The sequence below is a fragment of the Pan paniscus genome, chromosome 23 (genome assembly GCF_029289425.2).
Source record: "Pan paniscus chromosome 23, NHGRI_mPanPan1-v2.0_pri, whole genome shotgun sequence".
In the NCBI taxonomy this organism is placed as follows: Eukaryota; Metazoa; Chordata; class Mammalia; order Primates; family Hominidae; genus Pan; species Pan paniscus.
The window spans coordinates 55,966,229-55,990,579 of record NC_085927.1 but is presented as its reverse complement, the minus strand read 5'-3'; the positions used below and the strand labels follow the sequence as shown (position 1 = coordinate 55,990,579).

The 24,351-nt window shown below is 52.7% G+C and overlaps 1 protein-coding gene across 5 annotated transcripts in view; it reads right to left on the bottom strand.

Moving 5' to 3' along the window:
* PPARA (peroxisome proliferator activated receptor alpha) overlaps positions 1-9,405 on the bottom strand; it is a 91,623-nt gene extending 82,218 nt beyond the window's left edge. For 2 of the 5 annotated variants that reach the window (XM_034951723.3, XM_034951724.3), the window contains exons 1-2: positions 9,286-9,405; positions 7,988-8,069 (exon numbers count right to left, since the gene is read on the bottom strand). The gene's annotated coding sequence lies outside the window, so the exon portion shown is untranslated. Of the gene's footprint in view, positions 1-7,987; positions 8,070-8,764; positions 9,173-9,285 lie in introns of those variants that run through there. The other 3 variants (XM_008964792.5, XM_024927111.4, XM_063603152.1) reach the window with 2 other exon arrangements.
* Positions 9,406-24,351: the final 14,946 nt, after the last annotated feature.

Below are 24,351 nucleotides of genomic sequence, written 5' to 3'. Positions count from 1 at the left end.
AAACCTCTCTCTTGGCTTTGGAGGAATTCACTAGGCACCCACAACCCACCCTCAGTGTCATTAGTCATCACTTGTCACGCAAGTTCTTTGAACCCTGTTAGTGCCAGCTTTTTCTCTCAAGGATCCTTGGCTTCAAACACATTTAAATCCCCTCTCCCCTTCATGCCTCTCATTTTCCAAAGCCTTCTTCCCAGGAGAGCCCTCTCCTTTGAGTCCCACCTTCAAGATCTTCGCATAATTGAACTTAAAAAATTCCCTCTTTCAGAACACCTTGCTGAATAGACTAGACTAGGCTTCTTTTTATGATTTGAATATTACAACAATTGAGTGCCTTCCTTTCTGGAAAAGGCTAACAAAGCGAGTTTTTCTAAGGAAAGAAGAGAATGAAAATCACGTTCTAAACTTTTGTGCACTTCTGATTGCTTGCTTGTGAATCACAGGGAAGCCGTGCAGAGATGGGAAGCCCAACCTCCCTTGCCTGTATCTGGTGACAGGTTCTGTAACAGTTGTCAAAGTGGGGGGAAAAAAACGACAATCGTACAACTCAAGCAAAATACGCTGCTTCACAAATTGTAAAGTCCAAGGACACTGTCAACAGGTCAAATACTGCCCTGCTTGTTTCTATTACAAAAAACTTTCACATACTAAGAGATGATTCCAATTTAAAGCACATTTCTAACTTCTCTGAACATTTTTTTCTTTAAACATCATTTGTGTTAATTTCATCCCCAATGCACAGATAGAAAAACAGAAGCCAGGTGTGGTGGCTCATGCCTGTAATCCCAGCACTTAGGGTGGCTGAGGCGGGCAGATCACTTCAGGTCAGGAGTTTGAGACCCAGCCTGGCCAACATGGTGAAAGCCCGTCTCTACTAAAAAATACAAAAATTAGCCGGGCGTGGTGGCACATGCCTACAATCCCAGCTTCTCAGGAGGCTGAGGTAGGAGAACCACTGGAACCCCGGAGGCAGAGGTTGCAGTGAGCCGAGATCACGCCAGTGCACTCCAGCCTGGGCAGCAGAGCGAGACTCCAGCCTCAACACCCCCGACAAAAAAAAGAGACACTATCCCAGTTGTCAAGCTGCCTCATAAAATGAGCTAAAATGAGACTGCAGTCTAGAATTTATCAAATTTACTCATAATCCTAGGCAGAGGGCAATATGTTCCTCATGTTAGCAGCCCAGTCAATGTTATTTTGTTCCATGTGGAAAACTGCCTGAAAATGCTTCAAAAAATTCATCCCACTTAAATATCCCTATTACCATTTCTTCCATAGATAATAGAAGAAAACTTGTTTCAGATCATCAAGATTTGCATGTCACTTGATTGGCAATCTGTATTTTACAAGCCATATTGCTGAATTATAAACACGCATTTAAATACTCATGTAAAGCTGACCACGAACTTCTTAGAAAGGGACATATCCACGTGTCAACCTCTAAATAACTGGGTCTCTTTTACTGCAACTTGGCAATTTGTCACCTTGGCGTGGTTATCACATAACTTCAGACGTATTCAGTTACAAACAAATGCAAAAAAACTTGGGGCCTCACTCTTTTTTTTTCTGAGATGTGCAGTGGTGCGATCTCAGCTCACTGCAACCTCCGACTCCTGGGTCCAAGCAATTTTCCTGCCTCAGCCTCCTGAGTAGCTGGGATTACAGGCACCTGATACCACGCCTGGCTAATTTTTGTACATTTAGTAGAGACAGGGTTTCACCATGATGGCCAGGCTGGTCTCAAACTCCTGACCTTGTGATCTGCCCACCTCGGCCTCCCAAAGTGCTGGGATTACAGGTATGAGCCTCCATGCCTGGCCTCGCTCACTCTTAAAAATGAAAAATGAAAAATGAAAGGGGGTGGGGGAACTTCAATATTCTGCTTTACTATAGCCTCATCTCAAACCATTCCTATGAAGCTCATAATCTTGGAAGCCATTAGTCCTTCTGTATTTGCCTTCCTAACTCTTACTGTTCAAAATGATGCTCTTTCGAAAGTTGGCTTGTGGTCTATAAGTTAAAAGTATAAAGCAAGTAAATCTCAATAGAAATCTTCACTCCTCTTTATCTGCAAATCTCTTAAAATGGAGCAAAATAAAAGCATTCCGATGAGTCCTGCCTCCTGGAACACAGACGATATTTCATCTGAGTTTTCTCCAATTTCTCCTGGGAATATTTTAATGTGACAGTCACAGCAGGAGAAGGACCCTCACCTTGTTAAATATCAGTGCTGCCCACCTCACTTCCCTTTCACCATACCCCTTCCCTATGAAGTCAGTTGTGTTGAATTTAAATCCATGATCTTGCAGAAAGAAAGAGGATTTTATTTAAATAGATCCTCAGGTCATCTTATAAAAATTCTATTTAATCCATAATATACCCCAAATCTAGTGATGATTATGAAGAGGACCCTTTCAGCGGCAGCCCTCACCTTGCTAACACCGCTGTAATGGGAGGTACATATTGGACATCTGGAGGAAACACCTGCTCCCTACAGAAGGAAGAAGAGCTCTCTCTCAGTCTAGGTGTGGGGGAAGCTGCAGAGGTCTGGGACAATTTCACTGCGGTGGGATGGAGCAGGCCATCATCCGTAGGTGCCGCTGTCTGCACTCCTGTTTAGGTGCCTCCCCCTTCAGCCAGCTCCCACCTACATCTCAGTACTGTGGTGACCACACAGGCCCATCAATACATTCTTCTTGAATTAAATTCTATTAATCAGGTACTTATTCAATGAACATTTACAAGTACCTACTCAGTTTACATGGCTGGCGGGGCAGAAATAAATAAGACATTCTCTCTGCCCTCAAGGAGTTAGACTCAGTGAGGACAGTCAGACTAACAGGAACAGGGGTGCAGGCAGCACCGGGTCCTGGCTTGACGGAACTGTGTCCAGGCATGGGGAGATTCACTGGGCCTGCATTTCAGCAGATCCCTCTTCAAGATGAAGAGGCCTGGTCCAGGTATGCCATGGAGCTGGAGTAAGAGCAAACACAAGGTATAGCCCTGCCAAAACCTGAGATCACAATCACCTTCAAAACACACGGGAGGCCGGGTGTGGTGGCTCACGCCTGTAATCCTGAGACTTTGGGAGGCTGAAGCGGGTGGATCACCTGAGGTCAGAAGTTCAAAACCAGCCTGGCCAACATGGTGAAACTCCATCTCTACTAAAAATACAAAAATTAGCTGGGCGTGGTGGCGGGTGCCTGTAGTCCCAGCTACTTAGGAGGCTGAGGCGGGAGAATTGCTTGAACCCAGGAGGCGGAGGTTGCAGTAAGCCAAGATTGTGCCACTGCACTCCAGCCTGGGTGACAGAGTGAGACTCTGTCTCAAAAACAAAAACAAACACATAGGAACCACTTGTAACAACTTTATTGTACTGGTGGAGAAATCTCACTTTTATATTCCAAAATGAAAACCAGTTTTGGTGTATAAGGGGTAAGGTAGCATGTTGCTTTCTGAAAGCCTTTGAAAAATCCTAAAATGGCCACAGTGAAAACAATACAGGTATCAGACCTGGCTAAGTGAGGAAGGCAGGAGCCAGCGGTATGTCCTCCTTCTTAAGACACCTCCTGAGATGGGCAGTTTTTTAAGCTGCCACTTCGAGCTTCACAGCCCTTCAGAGAGGTGGTATGGAGAGGAACTTCATTTTCTGATGAGAAAGCAGCAGTTTAAAGAAGAGAACAAAGGTCCCCAGGCCTGGCAGGCAGCAGCTAAGGGGCTAGAATCCAAATCTCATGATTAATGACCTAATACCCTTTCCACTATATCAAGCTGCTTTGCAGATACACAGCAATATTTCCAAATTTCCAACCACTTTTACCATATGTGAGCCTCAAAACCAACGCAGCTCAGCTGCAAAGATAACCATGATAGGGTGAGACCTGGCAAGGAGTAAGTTCTTTTCTTTTCAAATGCATAAACTTTTAAGACACCGTAATATCACTATTAAAAGATGCTAATTAAATATCCTAAAAGCAAAGAATGCACACACCTCTGAGTAACGAGCAAATCCGGTCCTGTCTGGAAAATATGCCTGCATGCTGCTCCTTTCCAAAGAAGCTCAGTGCATGCAAGCGGCAGAAATACTTGGAAAAAGAAGCACATTCTTTTAAACATGGGCCACTGGAACAGCTAAGGCTTTCTCCTATTTGATTCTTACCTTAAACCCATCTTATCACCAAGTTGAAAATGTAAATTCTGTGCCCAAGTTTCCCTAACCACATGGCCTTAAAGGTGATCTAGCTTATTCTGGGCAATTCATAAGGCTGAAATGACAGACATAGCACATTTCTACCCCATAATCAGAAACTATACCTTTTTAAAAAGTATCTACAGCTGGGCGCAGTGGCTCACACCTGTAATCCCAGCACTTTGGGAGGCCGAGGCGGGTGGATGACCTGAGATCAGGAGTTTGAGACCAGCCTGGCCAACATGGCAAAACCCCGCCTCTACTAAAAATACAAAAAATAGCCGGGTGTGGTGGTGGGTACCTGTAATCCCAGCTACTTGGGAGGCTGAGGCAGGAGAATCGCTTGAACCCAGGAGGCGGAGGTTGCAGTGAGCTGAGATTGCGCCACTGCACGCCAGTCTGGGCAACAAGAGCTAAACTCCGTCTCAAAAAAAGAAAAGGAAAGAAAAATGGACTCTATGCCAGGCTACCAAAAACAAATAAAAACAGAGACTCTCAAGTTCCAACAAAGCAGAAATTAGACAGGCCACAACCTCTAACTGCAATGTGACAAAATTAGTACAAACATTAAAGAAAAACACTGACTACTTGGAAGTGAAGACACTCATCCTATCTGCCATTAAAAATATATCCATCCACACACAGAAACCAATAGAGCAAAAAAAGAGAAGAAAAATTGGCATGTTTCAAATATACTTATAATAAGCAAATACATATTTTAATTAATGTGGTTTTTTTTTGTTTGTTTTTTTGTTTTTTAAAGAAAGACCACTTAGGCCGGGTGCAGTGGTTCATGGCTTAGTCCCAGCACTATGGGAGGCCGAGGCAGGAGGATGGCTTGAGCCCAGGAGTTTGAGACAGGTCTGAACAACATAGCAAGACCCCGTCTCTGCAAAAAATACAAAAATGAGTCAGGCCTGGTGGCGTGTGCCTGTGGTCCTAGCTGCTTGGGAGGCTGAGGTGGGAGGATCACCTGAGCCCAGGGAGGTCGAGGCTGCAATAGGCCGTGATCATGCAACTGTGCTCTAGCCTAGGTGACACAGTGAGACCCTATCTCAAAAATAAATAAATAAATAAATAAAATTAAAAACACTGCTTAAAGATGATTACATAAATATTTATTTATTTTTTGAGACCAGGTCTCACTCTGTCACCCAGGCTGGAGTGCAGTGGTGCCATCTCAGTCACTGCAACCTCCACTTCTCAGGCTCAAGGGATCCTCCCACCTCAGCCTCCCAAGTAGATGGGGCCACAGGCACACGCCACTATACCTGGCTAATTTTTGTATTTTTAGTAGAGGCAGGGTTTCGCCAGGTTGCCCAGGCTGGTCTTGAACTCCTGGGCTCAAGCAATCCATCCCCTTCGGCCTCACAAAGTGCTGAAACCATAGGCGTGAGCCACTGCGCCCAGGCTACTTAAATATTTATTTAAAAAACCGACTCTCCAAAACAGCATGCAAGAAAAAGAACACTGGCCACCAATTACTAAAGAGTAAGATGTCCCGGCAAAAATAGGTTCTTCATCTTTTACCATGATGAGGATTATCTTTAAGTTTCTTTTTTATATTCTGGTATGAAAATCAGTTTCATGGATTCATGCTTGTCTTGTTCAGCACTGCGGACAGTAGCCCACAGCAGCTACTCAGTCAATATTTATAGAATGACTGTATTAAATATATACACATATATAAAGAGATTGGCTAAATATTATTGTATCTAAACACAGTGGGATATTATATAGACATTTCAAATGATGCAGAAATGTTTTTCACATAGAAAGATTTTTCATAACCTACTCGATAAAGCAAGTTACAAAATAGTGTATAAAGAAGACACATTTTCTCCTTCTTCTCTGTCTAGTTCTGTCTCTCTCATATACAATTTTTTTTTTTTTTTTTTTTTTTTTGGAAACGGAGTCTTGCTCTGTCACCCAGGCTGGGGTGCTGTGGTGCCATCTCAGCTCACTGCAACCTCCACCTCCCGGGTTCAAGAGATTCTCCTGCTTCAGCCTCCTGAGTAGCTGGGACCATAGGCACCCGCCACCATGCCCGGCTAATTTTTGTATTTTTAGTAGAGACAGGGTTCCACCATATTGGCCAGGCTGGTCTCAAACTCCTGATCTTGTCATCTGCCCACCTCAGCCTCCCAAAGATTACAGGTGTGAGCCACCGCACCCGGCTGATACACAATTTTTAAAACTCTGTTCATAAGTTTGACAAACAGGAGCTAATGAAAACCACTGCAGTATTCGATGATTATGACACGTCTCCTACTTTACGTTTAAGAAGTCGGAAAAGGGCCCGGCGCGGTGGCTCGCACCTGTAATCTCAGCACTTTGGGAGGCCAAGGCAGGTGGTTCACCTGAGGTCAGGAGTTTGAGACCAGCCCAGCCAACATGGTGAAACCCGCCTCTACTAAAAATACAAAAATTAGCCGGGTGTGGTGGTGAGTGCCTGTAATCCCAGCTACTCGGGAGGCTGAGGCAGGAGTATTGTTTGAATCCGTGAGGCAGAGGTTGCGGTGAGCCAAGATCATGCCACTGCACTCCAGCCTGGGTGACAAGAGCAAAACTCTGTCAAAAAAAAAAAAAAAAAAAAAAAAAAAGGATGTGGGAAAAGAAAGAAAAAACATTTTTTTCTAATGTCAATTAGTTAATTAATTTTATTTTATTTATTTATTTTTGAGACGGAGTCTCGCCCTGGCGCCCAGGCTGCAGTGCAGTGGCACAATCTCAGTTCACTAAAACCTTCACCTCCCAGGCTCAAGCGATTCTCCTGCCTCAGTTTCTTGAGTAGCTGGGCTTACAGGTGTCCGCCACCATGCCAAGGCAATATTTCTATTTTTTTGTAGAGACAGGGTTTCACCATGTTGGCCAGGCTGCTCTCGAACTCCTGGCCTCAAGCGATCTGCCCACCCCAGCTTCCAAAGTGCTGGGATTACAGGAGTGAGCCACCGCACCCAACTTGCCAATTAGTTTACTTTTGCTTCAGAGTTGCAGAGGTCATCATCAGCCCCAGTGTCCCTGGTCTCTCATGGATGGTGACCACACAAATTTGTATCATCTGGCCCGTTTCTTCAGCCTATCCCTGGCATGTTCTGGCATGGGTGTATCTCCATAAGCCATCTGCTTAATATTCAAATCAAAATGAAAACAGCTCAGAGACAGTACACTACTCGGTACCAGTCAGTGTGGCCATCCCCAGGGTCTGCTAAGCACTCACATTTCTCAAAGTTAATGTTATCAAGTTTTAAATTATACAAAACATGCCTGCCATGAAGCAATGAAGTTCCTAGCAAAAGTCACACAATAACTCAGAACTTCAAAGTGAATCCTAGGCCAGGCACGGTGGCTCACGTCTGTAATCCCAGCACTTTGGGAGGAACAGGTGGATCATGAGGTCAGGAGTTCAAGATCAGCCTGGCCAAGATGGTGAAACCCTGCCTCTACTAAAACTACAAAAATTAGCTGGGCGTGGTGGCAGGCGCCTGTAATCCCAGCTACTCGGGAGGCTGAGGCAAGAGAATCGCTTGAACCCCAGTGGCAGAAGTTGCTGTGACCTGAGATTAGGCCACTGCACTCCAGCCTGGGCGGCAGAGCGAGACTCCGTCTCAAAAAAAAAAAAAAAAAAAAAAAAAAAAGTGAATCCATGCACATGTATTTTACTTTCAGTCTGAAAACGTATCTAACCTTGCATCACAAAGTAATAATCCCCAGATTGCTGGTCTATAGTGCAACAGAAGTAAACACTGAAAACACTTAAATATTTCCATCTGGAAACAGTAAATTAAACCTTCTATTTACCTGTGGTGACAGCTTCTCAGTTCTGAGCTTGTCTTGCCACAAACTGTGAGTCCACAGAGCAGACAGGGCCCTGAGCTTCAGCCTGGCAGTAAGAAGGTGAAGGAGGAAGTGATTACGGTTGTTCTCTGGATGCCCCCCAACTCTTCACCTTGGAAGAGGAAAGTCATGCTGACCCTGCCCTGCAACGACACGGGTGTCGCAGGGTCCCGTGTCCTTGCCCTGACCCAGTTCCCCAAGGCACCCTTATCCCAAGGAGGCTGGGAGAGGAGGGGCCTCCCTGGTTTCCTGGCAGGGGTCGGCTGAGGCTGACGTGGGCGTGCAGCCCCGGAGGTCCCACGAAGCCCAGGCCATTGGACAACTGTGGGTTTTTCTTGGAAAGAATCCTGACACTTGGAGCACACTTCCTCTCTTTTAACTTTTAAAAAAGACTTCAGAAAAGCACAGGCGTGCAGTTGTGCCCGGTTGGGGTGCGTGAGGGGGCAGGGCCGACCCTCCTGACTTCCACTGGCACCACCCCGCGCCCCTCCAGCTTCACCCGCACCACGCGGGCCGCGCAGCCCGGGACTCCGGAAAGACCTGGGCGCCCGACCCTCAGCGGCCCCGACCGGGAGCGACGTGGCGCGGCTTCCGCAGAGAAGCCACCCGGCCCAGCGCAGCCTGTCCGGGGTCGCCCCGCCGCGTTGGGGCACAAAGTGGGAACCGTTCCTCAAAGGTGATCGCAGCTGGAGGAACAAACACGCGCGTCTCCGTCCGACGGCAGAAGCCGGGCGCACCCACCCAGGGTCGGTCTGTCCGGGGCCCGGGTTTCCTCGCCTCGGAGATCACTGGAGGTCTCGGAAAGCACCTTCTGAGTCGGCGACGCCCCAGCTTCACTGCGCCGAGGAAAGGGCAAGTCCCGATGTCCCCGCCCGTGGGCCCTCCCTCCGAGGGGACAACCCGAAGACCCAGAGTCGCTGCGGTCCCCAGACCCGACCTCCGCGCAGCGCCAAACCCCAGGGACAGCCGCGGATTCGGGTTCCGGGCAGGCCCCCAGCGCTAGGAGGGAGGCCGAGCTGGGCCCCAAGATCCCTCACAAGAGTCCTCGGTGTGTGTCCTCGCTCCTCGCCCTCAGGTCCCCAGCCGCGCACCCCGGGCCCCCGGGTCCCCGGGACCCGGAGACCCCGAGACCCCGGGCCCCGCGCATGCGCCGCCCAGCCCCTGCCCCTCCCCCGTCCGCCGCCCTCCGGGTCCCGGGACCTGGGAAGCCCGGACCGCGGACCCCCGCGCGCGTTCCCGCCCGCCCGCCCGCCCCCGGGCACCTGGGCCGCGGTCCGCCGCCTGCCGGTCCGTGGGGCGAACGCCGAAGGAGGCGGCGCCGGGCAGGGCGCTAGCGGCCGCCTCCGCCCCCGCCGCCCGCTGCCCCCGCCGCGGGGCCGCCGCGTCCACGGCCCATGCCCGGCGCCGCCTCCGCGCGTCCGTGCCAGCCGCGCCCCCGCGACACGCACCGCCCCTCGGCCCGCCCCCTGCCCCGGTCCGCGCGAGCGAGTGTCCCGAGGCCCGACCCGGAAGCCCCGCCCGCCCCGCGCGCCCTCCGGGCCCCGGGCCTCGGCCCCGGGACACACCCCCCGGAGGGCGGCGCCCGATTGGCTGCTCGCGGTGGGCGGGGCTCCGGGAGCGCTCAGCGGCTCCCACCTAGCGCCCCGCGGCCGCTGCAGCCAAGGGAAACTGAGGCCGGAGAGGTGGAGGGACTGTCCAAGGTCACCGATGGGACACCGCTGAGCGTCAGCGCCCCTCCAGCCCGGCGCACCGGGGCGGGGCTGAATTCGAGGCGGGGACGCGCGGCCGCGGGGCGGGTGGAGGTTCCCGCCGGGCGCCCGTGCCACGCTGGCGAGCCCCTCCTGCCTCCTCGATGAGCCCGGCTCTGCTACTCTGTGCGATGAGCCGGTCTAGACCCGGGACCCGGGACCGGGTGCCCTTGAGTCTCAGAAGTGCGTAGGGTGGGAGGCGGCCCGGGAGGGACCTTGTCCCTGGAACCCCAGGATGCAAAATAAGGAGAAGGGGAAGGCGAGCTGGGAGGACAAGGAAACAGGTGGCGGGAGGTGCCAGGGCGGTGTGGTGGGCGGGGGAACAAGGAAGGTGAAGGGCAACGCGGACGGGCTCGGGGAGGCGCCGCCAGCTCCGACCCCACAACCCCACCCCTCTCCAGCGGCCCAAGAGCCATGCCCGCCCCTACTCCATGCGCTGGGGGGTGAGGGGCTGACTTTGTGCCTACGCAAGGCGCTGGGACTCTGCCAGCGCAAGGAGAGGTCGCGGCCCGGTGGCCAATGGCGAGGAGTAGGAGAGAGCCCTGCAAAGCCGCTTTGTTCGCGCCGTGACGCTCGAGCTCCCGGAGCGGAATGCACAAAGCCCCTGGGTGCCGGCACATCAGGGCTCCCCTCCTCGGGAACGCAATGTGTGCTATGCCCGCTCCACTGCCTGCCCTCCACTGCCAGCTGTGCCTGCCACTGTGCTATTTGTGGCAGCGGGCGCCCAGGAGGACCCACTCCGGAAAGGAAACCCAGATCTCATTAGGCAGGGGAACTGGAGATCAGGCGGGAACTGGCCCTTTCACAAACTTCTCTTAAACTCACCCTTGTTGATTAGCCAGGCACCTATGGTGAACTTTGCCCCACCCTCCAGACACCCACATATCCTTCCCACTGGCACACGGCAACCTCACCTTCTCTTGCACATGTTAGCCAGCAATAGCTATCATTTATGTTATGTTTCAGAGTTTATAGGGTGACCTGTACACGTAATATCCTGCATATCTCGTGGGGTGTGCAGGCAGCCACATCCAAGCTTGTCATCCTGTTGTGTTTGGTGAGGGAAGCTGACCCTGGGCTGCCCACGCAGAGCTCAGGGGCTACGTCCTCATGAGGACCTCCAGGCTCAAAGACATTACCTGGCATACCCATATCCCAGACTCTCAAGGACCAGGGTCCACACAGGTGTGTGACCCAGATGCACCACCCAGGTCAACCAGGTGTTGAAAGACCTAGTGAACCTTCTCATGAACAAGGACAAAGGCTATGTGGGGGTCTGCAGAGTGGTCACGTACACTCAGCAGACATAGGAAAGTGATATTCTTGGGTTTTTGGGGGCTCCCAAGGTTTTAGGGAGAGAAAACTTGTTTTTCATCCATGTGTCCCAGAAATAAGCATTTTCAATCAAATGCTGTCAGCCAGTCTCCCGCAGGCGTCCTGAGGGTAGAAGCAAGTTCAGGACTCTTCTCTTGGGAGTATCCTGGCCAGAAACAGCCCCATATCCATGCCTCCCGGGGGTGGTAGGTTTCTTTTGGGAAACCACGCTCAGATGAGAGAGATGAAGCAATTTTCTGTTGGCCACGAAGACCTTGTCACACGCCCAGCATGGGAGCAACTGTCACAAAGGGCACACCCTCACCCCCATTCCCAGCTCCAGGAAGTCTCTCTTTACCTTCTTCAGTGCTGATGAAATGAGGGCCACACGACAGAACAGAAACACCGCTGGTGCAGGGACTGAGTAGAAATCTGTAACTTTGAGGACAAATCAGTGCTCTTGAAAATGTCTCTGAGCACCACCTGAGTTTCCTCTCTGGTGCCTTAGTGACTACTGGGAGCATCTGGTGCATATGGATCTTAGTTCATAGCTACCATTTATGTGGTGACAATGCTGTCTCAGGTCGCTTTTTACATTTTCTGACCCGGAAGATGTTCTGAGGGTAATTATTACTGTGCCCACATTGCAAGATGGAGACTGAGGCACAGAGAAGCCCCATCTGCACTGGGTCCCCCAGGCCAGTGGCAGGGCGCAGGACGGAAGGCAGGTCTGTAAAGCCCACGTCTGCCCTGCTGAGCTGCTCACTCCTGCAAGTGCTGACCTGCCAGCCAGCCAGAGAAGCCGAGGCTCTCCCACAGCCTCAGGGAAAGAATTGGGAAGCTGGGAATTCAGATGGGAAGGGGTTGCTGGAGGAGGCAACCTGGAGTGATAGGGCTGGGCCGCTCAGTACAGGGCAGCAGTTAGACCCTGAGTGCTGGGAGCAGGTGATGACGGTCATCTGTGTTCAGGGACCCCAGTGCTTTCCCTGACCCTGCCAGGGTGAAGCTTCTCCTATGGGCTTGGGGTCCAGGCTGGAGTCTGTTTGCCATCCAGGGCCTGCGAAGTTTGCTGCTGGCTTGCCCTGTGCTGATGTGCAAAGCTCTCTGTCAAGGGGGAGTGTGTGCTTCCAGGGTGTCATCCGCCAGGGCAGTGGCCTCTGAGCTCCTGGAAGCGTGCCTGCAGGTCAGGTGGTGGAAGTCCACCGGGGCAGGGGCCGTGGGCTGAGAAAGGGAGGGCTCACTGGCAGCGAGCAGGCGGCTGCTTGGCGACCCGAGGCTGGACCTCGTCGGTGAGGGCCAACCATGGGCATGTCCTTAGTTGCCATCCTGGTACTGACAGCAAAACCCCATGGGTCCAAGGTAACGAAGTATTGTCATACTAGGGGACAGAATCTACAAGAGTCCCACAAGGCAGCTGTGCTTATGCTCATCTTACAGATGAGGAACGAAGGGCCAGGAATGGTAGCACGTGGCCAAGGTCCCCGGCAGGGAGTGAGAACTCTCCGGAGTCCCAGTCCATCAGCACCTGGCCCTGGGTACCCCCGGGGTTCGGTTGTCTATTGCAGAAGCTGTCTGTTGGCTGATACGGCAGCCTCTGGCAGACTCAGGAGCCCAGGGTCAAGGATCAGATTTCCCTGGTGGCTTGTCCTGGCCCCACAGCTCCAGGGGGGTGGCAGCAGCATGTGCAGAAGCCTGTGGCAGGAGACATTCAAGGGGAGAGAGTGTGGAGATGGCACAAAGCGGGCAGAGCTGGGCAAGGCCCTGGCCAGGCAGGTCTTGCAGCCCAGTGAGGAGTTTAACTTTGGTCCTAAGGGCTGTGGGACACCTGCCATGGAGGGTTGTCAGCAGAGGCATGACTCCATCAGATTAGCACCAAGTGCTGCATGCTACATGTTAACCAGTGGTCACAGCTGAGGTGGTGGGGAGGGGCTTAAGCTGTGCACCCATTCTAGCTTTGCAGGATCTGGAAGCTTCCGCAGGTCCAGAAACTGCTGCTGTCATGACACTGTACCCTTTGAAAATTAACCAGTCCCCAGCTTTGCAGCAGGCCCCATTCGACATGGCTCAGATGTCTGTCTCTGTAGATCTTGACAACAGGGCAGCCCACCTGCAGCTGCACTGCCTCCCTTCTTTGCCCCTCCAAAGGGACAGGTGTCCCCCTCGTCACACAGGATCCAGCTCCAGGGCTAGATCATGGATGTTGTTTATTCAGTCCAGGACATGGACTGGAAGCTGCAGGACCCCTGCCTGTGTCATGCTAGGTGCCTTGGGAGTCTCACTGCAAAGCGTGATGTGTAGATAGACGGATTTTCTTTTCTTTTCTTTTTTCTTCTCTTCTCTTCCCTTCTCTTCTCTTCTCTTCTCTTCTCTTCTCTTCTCTTCTCTTCTCTTCTCTTCTCTTCTCTTCTCTTCTCTTCTCTTTTTGAGATGGAGTCTTGCTCTGCACTTGTGTCCTTGCTGGAGTGCAGTGGTGAGATCTCGGCTCATTGCAACCTCCGTCTCCCAGGTTCAAGTGATTCTCCTGACTCATCCTCCTGAGTAGCTGGGATTACAGGCACCTACCACCATACTCGGCTAATTTTTTGTATTTTTCATACAGACAGGGTTTCACCATGTTGACCAGGCTGGTTTCGAACTCCTGACCTCAGGTGATCCGCTCGCCTTGGCCTCCTAAAGTGCTGGGATTACAGGCGTGAGCCGCTGCGCCCAGCCAGGTAGACATATTTGGTCCATAAAGGACAATCTGCTCTGCATGGAGTTGGATTCTGCAATGATCTGACCCAGTGGTCGGCAGTGAGTGGCACTGCTGCGGGCAGGGAAGACTGCAAGTGCAGAGATGAGGTCTGGCATGACGGCCTGGAAACACACAAGACAGGCAAGCTTACCTGCACAGCACCGTGACACGTGGGCACTGTCCCCCAACTTTCCCTCATGGAATGAGTGGGTGCCTGGGGTTTGGAGCTCAACAGAATTGGATTCAAATCTTCCTGTACCTTTTCCTCAAACTACAACCTCCAGCCGGTGATGCTATCCGAGCCCCCTCATCTCTAAAATGGGGCAGGGACGCCTTCCTGGATGGGTCCTGGTGTGAGTTTGAGGAGGGAGCATGGGGGTGGTGCAGGGTGGGGCCTGATGAGTGGGTCATATTTGGGACATGGTAACCACCAGCTTGAGGGCTCTGCCTCCTACAGGAAGCCTGCTTGGCAACCGTCCCCCTGCCAAAGCTGCCCTCTGCCTTGTGTGGCCACCACCTCCGGTGTTCCATGTGGCTCTTGTTGCATCCAGCACCATCTTTACGGGGGCCCACTGCCCGGTCCTGTCTCTCCACTCAGGACAGCCGACAGGCAGGCCTCATGCCTCGCAGACACCAGCCCCAGTGCCTACGTGTCTCCCGCCCGTGATCCCCTGTCCCACCCTGTTATCTGCCTTTCACCAAAGAATCCTGCCAGCCAGGAAAGGCGATCTGAACCGGAGCCCGTGCAGCTGAGCGGAAAGGGGGCTGCCCTATTGCATTGCTCTGCTTGGGTTTCACTAAAATGTGGGATTGGGCCATGGTCCCTCATCTCCTGGAAGGGACAGGTCATGTTTGACAGTTTTCTGGGTCTGCAGCAAAGTGAAAAAAACCAAACCAAACAAAAAAACAAAAAACTGACATTGTGAAGAGTTTCCTATAGAACTTAAACTAGCTGATTTAAAGAAATACCTCGGGGCCAGGCGTGGTGGCTCATGCCTGTAATCCCAGCACTTTGGGAGGCCGAGGCAGGTGGACCACCTGAGGCCAGGAGTTCGAGACCAGCCTGGCCAACATGGTGAAACCCTGTCTCTACTAAAAATACAAAAACTAGCTGCGCATGGTGGTGCACACCTGTAGTCCCACCTACTCTGGGGGCTGAGGCAGGAGAATCGCTTGAACCCAGGAGGCAGAGGTTGCAGTGAGCCAAGATTGCGCCATTGCACTCCAGCCTGGGCAACAAGAGTGAGACTCCATCTCAAAAAGAAAAAAAAAATCAATACCCTTTTTTTTTCAGGCCAGGCATAGTGGCTCACACCTGTAATCCCAGCACTTTGGGAGGCAGAGGCGGGAGGATTGCTTGAGGCCAGGAGTTTGAGACCAGCCTGGGCAACATAATGAGACCCCGTCTCTACAAAAGGTAAAAAAAAAAAAAAAAAAAAATTAGCCACGCATGGTAGCACGTGCCTGTGGTCCCAGCTACTCAGGAGGCTGAGGTGCGAAGATCACTTGCGCCTGGGAGGTCAAGGCTACAACGAGCTGTGATTGCACCACTGCACTCCAGCCTGGGCAACATTGAGAGGCTCATTTCTTTTCTCAAAGAAAAACAAGACAAATATCCTTTTCCTTGCCAAGACTATATCCTTTATGTTCTTTTGTTGTTGAAAATACCTTTCCTTAGTGGGAATTGCTTAGATGAAGTGCTGATATTGGTTAGCTTTGACTTGGCAAAACCAAGATATTGGCAAACACCATGTTTGTCTCCAAAGCTGTTGAAAATGGCACCCATCTGTAAGAGCCCAAGGTCCAAGGGCCGACCCCTCACCCCTCAGATGTGCTTTATTTACTGATAAACATACAGCACCAAGAATTCCTGACATTTTTCCAATCTTTCCATGCCAGCTCTCTCCTCCATTTTATTAGTGATATTTATTTTCAAGTCAACACATTGGTTTGTGTTCAGACTTGCAACGTTGGAATATAAAGTTCTATGTGAGGCCCTGATTTTGATCTTTCACAAAGCCAAGGAGCAGGGTGTGGGCTACAACCTTGAGAACCTGCAGGAGCTACGCCCACACGGGCCTTGGCTCGCATGACATTGGACACCCTCCCAGGGGGGCCCCCGGCCTGGGGAAGAGCCTCCTCTCTGCCTGGGAGCCTCAAGGTGTGCAGAGGAGGGAGTTGGCTGGAGCCAGATGTGTGAAGGCAATCAGTGTTTCTCTGCAAGGTGACGGTGGCATGGGGCAGGCAGACACAGGACCAGCATCCTGGCAGGCAGGGTTCTTGGATGGCTGGTGGGGAAGACAGGCTGGGAGACTGTCAATTCATCATTCCCCCTCTCCAGGTGGAGGCATTAAATTAGATCAAAGCATCTTGGTGAGTATTCGTGCTGAGTTGAGTTTTTAAAACAAAACCAAATAACTAGCTAGTGGGTGCTCAGTGGGTGGCAAGGACTGAGTTGGCCTTTCCAAGCATGACCCTGCTTCCCTGTCTAGCGTGCCCAGTGCTGACTTTCTCTCAGAGAACATGGTGGGCTCTGGGCTCCTGTGGAGTTTCCAGGACGTTTTCTCAGCTCTGCCTGTTCCCTGGCTCCCTGAGACTTTGGAGTGCGCTGCAGGAGGGACTGGCCATCTGCCCGTCCTGGTCTAGCTGCTGTTCACTCAGGGCTTTGTGCTCTCAGTACCTCCTCTCCCTGCTGGGCTAGGAGTCTGCCCTCACTGCCTCCTCATGCCTGGGGCAGACCTCAGTTTCCCACTAACCCCATTCTTCTAACTCCCTCTCTGTGTGCCTGCCTCCCTCATTACACCAGGAGGGGCTCCGGCAGAGGAACCCTGCCTTCCCCCATGTGTGGCCTCGGCTCCTAGTAGTCAGAATCCTTCCTGCTGCAAAATGGCTCCAGCTTCATGCTGCCCACCCTTGGAGTAAGAGTCAGCCCTGAGCCCAGGCAGGCCAGGGGTGTGACTGAGAAGCATAAGCAGTGGGCACCTGGAGGGCCAGAGACGCAGGCTGAGGAGCTGGGATTGTCCTGCAGACAATGTTCTTGGGCAGCCAAGAAAGATGCTTGAGCACCGGCGGGCTCAGAGGCAGGGGACCTTCCCAGTCCCCTGTCCTCACCTGCTCAGAGCCGGCAGAAGGAGCAGGAGCGGGGTCCTGAGACACTGTTCCATAAGGAACAATGGCACTGCTGCAAAGATACCACAATGGAAAGTGGTCTTGCCCTACTCCAAAGACAGTAGTTTGAGTGGGAACTCAAAAGTACCACTTGTGAGGCACAAGTCTGTCTTCTTTCTTTCCTTTTTTTTTTTTTTTCTGGTGCGGAGGGGAGGTTGGATCTTGCTCTGTCACCCAGGCTGGAGTACAGTGGCACAATCATGGTTCACTGCAGCCTCAAACTGCTGGGTTCACATAACCCTCCTGCCTCTGCCTCCTGAGTAGCTGGGACTACAGGTGTACACCACCATGACTGGCTAATTAAAAGTATTATTATTGGCCGGGTGCGGTGGTTCACGCCTGTAATCCCAGCACTTTGGGAGGCTGAGGCGGGCGGATCACAAGGTCAGGAGATTGACTAAAACACAGTGAAACCCCATCTGTACTAAAAATACAAAAATTAGCCAGGCGTGGTGGTGTGCACCTGTAGTCCCAGCTGCTGGGGAGGCTGAGGCAGGAGAATGGCGTGAACCCGGGAGGCGGAGCTTGCAGTGAGCCGAGATGGCGCCACTGCACTCCAGCCTGGGCAACAGAGCGAGACTCCATCTCAAAAAAAAAATATATATATATATATATTTATTATTATTATTACTATTTGTATTATTATTTGCAGAAGGGATCTTGGTATGTTGCCCAGGGTGGTCTTGAACTTCTAGCCTCCAGTGATCCTCTCACCTTGACATCCAAAGTACTGGGATTACTGGCATGAGCCACTGTGTGTGGCCTCAAGTCCACTTTTTAAAGTATTTCGGTGGCAAGCTTATGCAGGCATGGCAAAGCAAAAGTGATCAAATCCAGCGAGGGTGCTGCTTACAGGGAGTTAACAAGTGACTCGGGTAATTGTGTAAATTCTAAACTCTAAGCATCCCCCTCAGAAGGTGTTAGATTCAGGAAATGGCAAACAAAACTGAAAACAGAAAAACAACTATAGGAAAATGCCCATGTGTTTTACAAGGCAGGCTCTGCTTCAGCCGTGAAAGTGGATCAGGAGTTAATCTGTTTCTGCAGATGCATTTTATGAATAGCAAATCAGTTTCTCCCTGTTCCTCCTACGTCGAGGCCGGACACACCTTTACAGGGGATCAGTGTGAAGGGAAGCTGGTGAGGCTGCCTGGGAAGCCCCCTGCCTACGTCTCCCAGTGGACTCCTTGGGAGCGCCCCCTCCCCGCCTCTGCCCCTCAGCGCCTGAACTGTGGCCACTTGCACTCCTGTTGCCTCCCCAGTGGCTTGAACTCCAGAACTTGCCACCCTTCAGTGGAATTCCTGGAGGAGTGAGGAGCTCTGTGCTATGCTTGGCCACCGAACATGGGCCATCTCTTCTATTATGGTTTGAAATGTCCTCTAGTGTCTTGTTTGGTAATTTTCTAATAATATGGGGAGACCGTGTGGGTGTCTGCTAGCTTGTCTGCTGGTTCTTACTCATGGTGCCTTCTTCCCTTTCAGACTTGGATATCTTTGTGTGCGTCTTGGGGCCCTTTGAAGGGTGTCTGTGGGGTTTCCGTGAGGCCAAGGACAGAGGTTCCTTCCCACAAGGATGGTGTTTACTTTCACATGGACAGCCCAGACCACCTGGAACCAAGTGCACAGAAGCCCCACCATCTCCGGGCCTCCTGGGTGTGATGGGCAAGGGGTCCAAGTCCGCAGGAGCTCCGAGGCTCTTTGTGCTTGAATCCGTGAGTTTCCTTTCCTTTTTTCCTCCCACTCCTTTTAATGCTAACGAATTCCTTGTTTTGGGGCAGGGGCCAGGGTTATCTCTGCTTCAGTCTTCACCCAAGGTGAGGCCTTTCAGGCTTCCAGCTTGATATGCCCCTATCAGGCTCCTCATACCTTGATCTCTGTCTACCCCCCTACTCCCTCCAAGGTCGAAGCCCAACTTGCCAGGTTGGCAAATGCTCGCAGGCACCAGTGACCCCAGCGTTCTTCTCTAGGTTCTTGGTTTCCCCCTGAAACTTGGCCTGGAGGTTTCCCACTAGCTTAGCAGCCCTTTGATGCATTTAACTTAATTTTGTTATTGTTTTATCCAAAATTCTTGCTTGTTTTCAGAGGGAAAGGGGGTCTGCCATTACTGCACAGAGAATCTGGGACAGTTATTATAACCATAGAAATTTATTTTCCATGTGCTGTCCCATCTTCTTGATGAGACAGATGTTTAACAGCTGGAGAACTGGACCCATCTTTGTCCCCATCTTGCCTAGCAACAGGAGGTTGTCACTAATGAGGGATTTTCGAGCCCGTTGCTTAAGGCCGTCGTTGACCCAAAGGATAGTGAGTCCCTGCTCCTCTTCCTGCGGAGAGGCCCAGGTGCCCAGAGGGCCCTCCCGGCTTGGCTGCCTACAGAGTGGCTGATGAAGTCTCCGCTGTGCGCACAGGGCACCCAGCCCCGCTGCTCCCCAGGCAGCCCCGCAAACATCTGTTCCTCTGCCTGCTTCCAGCTGTGGACCTGAGGCCGAGAGGCTGAGCCATCGCCCTGAGCCGCATGCAGGGGAGTGGCAGGCCTGGACCCGGTGCCCAGACCTGGCTCACGTGACCTTGCTTTTTCCACTGTGCCTGCTGCTCCCTCCCGGGCTCTATGACCTTGGGCAGCCATGGCCGTCCTGCGCCCATTCCCAGCTGTAAAATGAGAGGCTGGGCTGGCTGATCTCAAATGTCCCCTGCCAGCCTGAGATTCTGTGTTTTGTCCTGGGGTGTGACTGTGACATGCCTCCAAAGGCAGCTGCCAGTGCTCATGAGGGAGGCCTTTTTCCTGAGTTAAGGCGGGTGGGGGGACTGGGGGTGAGTTGAGGGACTGGGAGGTGGGGGAAGCACACACACGGTCCTCCCCAGCTGTGCCCTTGTGGTGAATTACCTTCAGTCCCAGGCTCAGTGCTTTGGAAATGCTCTCAGGCCCAGTACCCAGGCCTGGAACCAGCCTCCAGGCCCCTGGCCCTCCCTTTCTCTACTGGAATCTTCCAGACCAAGGCAGGTCAGCTGAAAGTCACCGACTCTGCCTTCCACAAACTCATAGCTGACAGACCATCCCATGTCCCCTCCCAGCCCCGTCCCAGGAGGGGAACTCGCTTTGCCTTCCCACCCTCCAGGCCGACTCACTGTCTGTCACTCTCTGGGTCCCACCCACTGTCCCACCGACTTCATTGGTCTAAAAATATGCTCTGGCGTCTTGTTGGAAAGCAGCAGGAATGATGGGCCCTGCTGATAAGGTGAAGAAAGTGACCCGAGGGGGCAAACTTACAGACGGGACATACTTTGGCAAAATAACAAAACAGCGGGACCTGAAGGCTGGCTTCCCAAGCATCCTCGAGGCCTTGTGCTAGGAAGAGGACCCTCGGGCTTAGGGAAGTGAAAACCAGGCTCAGGTCCCTCACCCAGTCCCTTCTGCCCACTTTGGGAGGGAGCCCAAGAAGTCAGCTAGGGGGGGAACTCCCGGTGGGACCTGAGTCCTGATTGGAACTTTCTCGGAGGGTTTCTTGGGGACGGGACCCCATGGAATCCTCTGTGAGTACTCAGGGCCAGGCTTAGGCCCATAAGAAAGATGCAGGCAGCTGAGAGAGGTACCCTTTCCCCTTCTCCGCCTGTTTTTTTTTTTTTTTTTTTTTTTTTTTTGAGGCAGAGTCTCACTCGGTCACCCAGGCTGGAGTGCAGTGGTACAATCTTGGCTCACTGCAACCTCCGCCTCCTGGGTTCAAATGATTTTCCTGCCTCAGCCTCCTGAGTAGCTGGGAGCATGCACCACCACACCCAGCTAATTTTTGTATTTTTAGTAGAGACAGGGTTTCGCCATGTTGGCCGGGCTGGTCTGGAACTCCTGACCTCAAGTAATCCGCCCGCCTCAGCCTCCCAAAGTGCCAGCATTACGGGAGTGAGCCACCGTGCCCAGCCTCCTGTTCACCGCTTGTTCTGAGAGTCTGAGCTGGAATCCTGGTTCTGCTGGGGGACCTGCAGGGATCACCTCACCTCTCTGCGCCTGTTTTCCATAGGAAGAAGAAGGCTACCTTCGGAAGGTCACTGTGAGGGTCAGAGGTTACGAAGGTCAACAGGGCGCATGTCAACGAGCTGTCGCCCTGGCTTTGCCCCTGCTCTGCCCACCCTGCCCTTTCATTTCTCATTTGCCCACCTGCACAGCCCACCCCCTGGCCAAGCCCTGCACTGCTGATGGCTCCGCAGGCCTGGGCAGAGCCCCTGGGCCCAACACCTGGAGTCCGCCATGGTCATGTCTCTTCCTCTCTCTCCAGCTCTCCACTTCCATCCCATTGCTTTGCACTTGCTTTTCCTTCTGTAGGGCATCTCCTCCCTTCACTTCTGTTTTTCCTTTAAGGATTTACTTCAGGCACCACCTCCTCCAGGAAGGCCTCCCTGATCACTCCTCCCCGTGTTGTGTTCCTCTTCCTTACTCCCTCAGCCCCAGTGCCTCTTGCTGATTTCACTTTATTATATTTGTTGACTAAGTCATCTCCCTCACTAGACTGGAAGTTTCTTGGGAATCTGGATCTCATCTGAGGTGATTAAAACAGTAACTACAGGAATGATGGAATCACCATTTAATAACCATTATAATAATAACCCATCCAGGTGGAGTCATCTAAGGATGCTAAAATTAGCGGGTGAAAATTTGAGTAATATGATATTTACAAAGTCTCAAAGTATCGCCCAACAAGATGCTTGTTAATGACAAAAGGAAACACAGTAACTTTTCAGTGGAGAAATCTGGCCAACTCCGTACTCATCAAGTGATCAGCAGGAATGAAAGAGACATCAACAAATACCTTCTTCCTCTCATAAAGACCCTCGTGCTTACCTTGGACCCACTGAGATCACCTAAGAGAATCTTGCCGTCTTCAGATGTTTCATCACATTTGCAAAGACCTTTTGCCATGAAAGGTGACATGTCTGCAGATCCTGAGGATTAGGGCGTGAACATCTTGGGGGGCACCTGGCTCTGCCACTGGCTGCCGGTGGGGCCTTGGGCAAGTCACTTCACAGCTCCGTGCCTCGGTTTCCCCATCTGTGAAGAGGGGATAATGATAGTCCTACCTCATTCGGTTGCTGAAAGGACTGCGAAGGTGACATCTGTGAGGTCCTGGGGTAGGGCCTGGCTCTTGGTCAGTGCTGCGTGGAGGTTTGTGTTCGTGTGGGCATGGGGATGAGCGCTTCTGGGAAATGGCCCAGGAGGAGGAGTCGGGGGAGGGGAGAGTGAAGTATCTGCAGAGACAGGAAACCATCCCTGTGACGGGTGATACATTTTCTGAGACTTCCAAGAGGCTGGCTGTGCCGTCCATGGGCCTGGGGCAGGGTTCCCAACACCCAGCCAGGAGCTGCTCAACTCTGGCTCCTAAAAGGCAAATGTACAGCCCTGGAGGGGAAGCTGGCCTGTGCCCTGGGGCTCACGGGAGGCTCCTGGCGGGAGGGCAATGTGGCTGCCACCCCCAGGGAGATGTCCTGCTCCATCGAGCCACGGTGCAGGTGGGGACATGGAGGCCCAGAGGGGACGAGACAGCCTGGGGCGCCACATTTCCCTGGCTCCTGCCTCTGGCCTGCAGATGCTTCCACACACCTACTGCAAATGCCGGTGCTGTGGGCAGTGGCCTTGTTTCTGGAGCCTCCCATGGCCCTGGCCCATGTAGCTGAGGGACTGACCGCTTAGGCCAGTAGGCAGGACAGCTGTCCATCTGTACATCACTCCTTCTCGAGCCCGGTGCTGCCTGCACCCACACTCAGAACACGCCTGGCACACCCTGGAGTGAGGGACAGGAGGGCAGGAAGGTGGCCTAAGGCAGCCGTGACCACACGGCCGGTGAGGGGCTGCTCTTGCTTGGATTCCACTGGTTGACAGAAAGAGGAATGGCGTGTCTGTCAGGGTCGTGCCCTCTCACGTTGCTGGGAGATCCCTGCAGTCTCCCCTTGGAATCCCAGAAACCAGAGTGAGCAAATCTGTCCGACTTTCAGCAGGAGTCTGTGTGCCGCCCAGAGATGGGAGTTGGGAGTTCCCCAAGGCCACGGCTCCACCTCCTTGCTCAGCAGAGAAAGGCGGGGGTGGGAGCCACCAGCTCCACACCAAGTCCTTGGTGAAGCCTGCCTGCCACGTGGGGCCTGCCATACCTGTGTGCACAAGGGCGTGTGCTTGTGTCTGCGTGTGTGTGCACACACATACATGTGAGCAGGCATGTGTGTGCACAGGTACATGTGAGCGGGCATGTGTGTGCACATGTGTACGTGTGTGGCACCTGTGTTAGCACATGTGTATATGCATGTACAAATACGCATATGTGCTTGCACACGTCTGTGTACACGCATACCTGTGTGTGCATGCATGAATGCACCCGTGTGTGTTGCATGTATATGTGAGTGAGCACCTGTGCATGTCTCTGTATATGCATATGGGTGTGTGTGCTATTTGTGTGCACACATGTACATGTCTGCGTGTGTGAGTTTCTTGTTACTCCCTCGGACAATCAGGAGCGGTGGAGGTGGAGGTGGAGACAAAGCCAGAAGTGAGAGAAGCAGATGTCCCGGGCCTGGGGCCCATCCTACACCAACTCGGCACCGGCAAAGTCAAGGTTGGCAGAGACAAGGTCGGCAGAGCCAGGAGGCGTCCCAGGACAATGGCACCAGCACCTTTGACCTTCTCTGACAATTATTTCCCAACTTCTCCCCATGGAGGGCATCTTGCCTGTGTCTTTTGGTTTCAAGCCCGTTCTAAAAGCCAGCCTCATGTCCTTGTGGAAGCTTCATTTTCCAGTTAGCTCCCCAGGGACGCATACAGGCCAGCGCTCCGTGGAGCCCTTCCCCGCCGGCCAGCTTCCATCACCCACAGCTTGCCACCCTTCCCCAGGGCTCTGAGGGGACTTCTCTTAAAAGTTCAACAGGAATTCGAACGGCCGTCCATTTCCCTATCATTTGCTGCAACCAGGGAACAAAGATGATGATTGTAGCGGCTTGTGGGAAAGGGACACAAAGAATGTATTTTTTCCTTTCCTTATCCGAGCAGGGTCACTAGGCCCATGGGCTGCCTGGGAATTCCGAAGCTGCGGGGAGGAGCTGGGGCAGGGGGTGGGGTGGTCATCCCCGCAGCACCTCCTGGGCATCCATCCTAGCCTGCGTGGCCTATGCCCGGCCCATGTGCGTGTGTGGGATGTACTTGGCCTCTCTTTCTCCCTTCCTGACACAAGCCTCCCTGACCTCCTTCTCCAGGCCCCTTGCTGGCTTCAGCCTCTTCCCAGCCTGCCACCCTCCCTGGGTGCTCTCCAGATCCCCAGGGGCCAGTGTCTCCCATGCTGCCTCCAGCTGCCCCCTGCCTCCTGAGCTGCCAACTGGGGTGCCTCACAGGAATC